Source organism: Lactuca virosa, chromosome 8, assembly GCF_052849685.1.
Source record: "Lactuca virosa cultivar CGN04683 chromosome 8, Lactuca_virosa_CGN04683_v6, whole genome shotgun sequence".
NCBI classification, from domain to species: domain Eukaryota; kingdom Viridiplantae; phylum Streptophyta; class Magnoliopsida; order Asterales; family Asteraceae; genus Lactuca; species Lactuca virosa.
The window spans coordinates 328,047,274-328,050,724 of NC_136433.1; positions in this window are offsets into that span (position 1 = coordinate 328,047,274).

Genomic DNA, 3,451 nt, shown 5'->3' on the forward strand with positions numbered 1-3,451 from the left:
CCAGGACTGATTTGATTTGTTCAATCAGTCAGTCATCATGAATCGGAAATTGGGAAACAACAAATGGACAGAGAGAATGATTGATAATCCATGTCTCAGTCCATATGATTTCTAGAATGGAGGAATATATGATCCCTTATCTAATGGACAAGTCATTGACAAAGGTCAGAGTTCATCGACAAGGTCAGAGTTCGACAGAAGCTTTTGAGAGCTACGATTGCTGATCGGTTCCTGAATTGATACGCAATAATAGTTTTAGACTTATCCAAGTGGGAGACTGTTGGATTAATGTCTAAGTCCATAACTATAATTGGTAAGACTTGACCCGACCCGGCATGGTCCATTTGGGTTGCATGGCATCATGCATTTGGATAGACTATAATGAGAGAAATAACACTTAAGGTTGGTTAATATATTATAAGTTCTAATATATTAATAAGGTTATTTAATTAGTATTGATCAAGAATCAATTTGGAATTAATTAAGTGATCAAAAGGAGACTAATTAAATATGTGGGTTGATTGTGTAAATCATTCATTCTTATATATGTGGGCTTGTGATCCAAGATTCCTTATGTTGGACTAAGTCCATGGGGTGACCCATGGATACTCCATGGAGCATAAGGAATGGGTAAAGTTATGAGTTACATGGTGTAACCATAATAGCCACCATATAAAAGAATCCCATGGCTCAAGAAATCGTGCACTAATGTGTGAGTGTGAGGGCTAGATGATTTCAAGGAGTGTTCAAGTTTCTCTCAAGTTATTCCAAGTGTATTTGGTGTTGTGTGAACCATTTGAGGTGTCACACTTGGGGCACTAGGCACTCAAGCTTCATGAAGACATTCTACATCAAAGAGGTATGTATTCTATCTTGTTATATTTATTATTTTGTATGCTAGATTAGGATAATACCTTGGATGTTCATAATTGTATGTATAATAGAGAAAACATAGATCCAAGGTATTTAGGGTTGCATGTACACTTAGGAGTGTTAGAATGCTCATAACCCAACAAAAGTGGCATAAGAACAACCAGTAACAACCGAAAACCAAGACACCAGCGAACCTCCAAAAGATAGTTCTCATATTCAGGGGGAGGGTTCGTCTTTTCCACATAACCAAGATTCACCATTCCAGGGGGAGAGCTCATCATCATTCATTACAACCGAAAGTCGAGTCCAGGGGAGAATTCTGAACCTGAAACTGAGGAAGTATCATCATTCGAGGGGGAGAATGCGAATACAAACGATGATGATATTCAGTCATAATTTGAAGAAGAAGTGAATGCTGAACTGGATCCCTCATATGATCCTAGTTACCCTCCTCTCACCAAATGGACCAAAGCACATCCACAAAAACAAATTATTGGTGATTCGATAGAAAAGGTTCTCACACGATCACAACTGAAAGCGAAACAAACAAAACTTCTCTCTAAAGTGGAATTCTGCATGTTTAATTCGTTCGTCTCCAAAGTCGAACCAAAGACGATCAAGACTGCACTCGATCATTCTGATTGGGTACAGGCGCTGCAGGATGAACTCAATGAGTTCGAGCGAAATAAAGTGTGGAGACTGATTCCAACACCAAAGGATGCTTCTGTAGTTGGATTAAAGTGGGTTTTCAGGAACAAGATGGATAAGGAAGGAAATGTGATACGCAAAAAGGCAAGATTGGTTGTGAAAGGTTACTTTCAAAAAGAAGGCATAGATTATGAAGAGACCTTCGCTCCAGTATGAAGGCTAGAATCGGTTCGTATCTTTCTCGCCTATGATGCACACAAGAACTTTGAAGTATTCCAAATGGATGTGAAGTGTGCCTTCCTAAATGGAGAACTGGAAGAGACGGTGTATGTAGAACGACCACCGGGTTTCGTGAACGAGAAGTATCCAGATCACTGCTACATTCTGGACAAGGCAGTCTATGGTCTCAAGCAAGCACCAAGGGCATGGTATAAAACTCTAACTAGATTTCTCAAAATGTCTAAGTTTAAACAAGGTTCGGTTGACCCAACCTTCTTTCGTAAGAAAGAGGGTGACCACCTTATGATCGTTCAGATTTACGTTGATGATATCATCGTTGGTTCTACAAATCCTAGCTTAACAGCTGAATTTAGGAAGTTGATGGAGACTAAATTTGAAATGAGCTCAATGGGTCCTATTAACTTTTTCCTTGGCTTGAATATAAGACAGGGACCCGAAGGCATTTTCATTAATCAAGAGGCTTACACGAAGACCTTGCTTGCCAAGTTTGGAATGATGGGAGATTCAAAAGTAAAGGTTCATATGGCGTTTGGCACAAAGCTAACTCCTTCTCTGGACAAACCGGATGCTGACATGACCCTTTATCGTCAGATGATAGGGTCTCTAATGTATCTAACAGCAAGTCGACCAGAGATAATGTTCTCTATTTGTTATTGTGCCAGGTTTCAAGCTAATCCACGTGAACCTCACCTGCTAGCTGTGAAGAACATTTTCGATACCTGAAGCGAACCTCTTCTCTCGGTTTGTGGTACCCAGCCAAATCAGGTTTTTTTGTCCAAGCATTCTCATATGCTGATCTTGGGGGATGTGGTCTGGACTGAAAGAGTACCACTGGTGGATGCCAATTTCTGGATGGCAAACTTGTTAGCTGGCAATCCAAGAAACAAACCTCTGTGTCTCTCTCCACTGCCGAAGCAGAATATATAGCCGCTGCATCATGCATATCTCAGGTCATTTGGATACAAAGTCAACTTCGAGACTACGACCTGAACATGAAGAAAATCCCTCTATATTGTGACTCAGAGAGTGCAATTAGGATTTGTCATAACCCAGTGCAACACTCAAAGATGAAACACATAGCACTGAGGTATCACTTTATCAAAGATCATGTGGAAGATAGTAACGTTGAAATTCATTTCGTAAGAACCACTGATCAATTGGCTGACATCTTTACTAAGGCCTTGCCAGAAGCCAGTTTTAATAAAATCGTTCAAGGCTTAGGAATGATGGAAGTTGAATCTGTACCGAAATCTCTTTTGTCTCAATAAAAGTTAGAAGCGAAATAGAGCGAACGCTCGGTCCATTTCGAGTTCGGTTCGTCCGGGAACCGAAATGAACCGAACGCTTGGCCTATTTCGGGTTCGGTCTCACCGGGCTCGGTTTGCTTCTCATCTCCAAATGATGGTTTCGGTTGTATAGTATGTATTCTCTTTTCTCACAATTTATTTTATGTTTTTCCTTTTCTTTTCATAAAATTCAAAAATATTTTTCTTTCTGTTTTAATTCTTTTTCAGAAAATTTTATAAGATCCAAAAATATTTTTCTTTCTGTCTTAATTCCTTTTCAGAAAATCTTATAAAATCCAAAAATATTTTTCTTTTCTGTATAATTTGATTCTCTCTTAATATAATTTGTATATAAGGACCATTCTCAATGATGGAGCTGGGGTAGGTATAATTCTTTATCTATG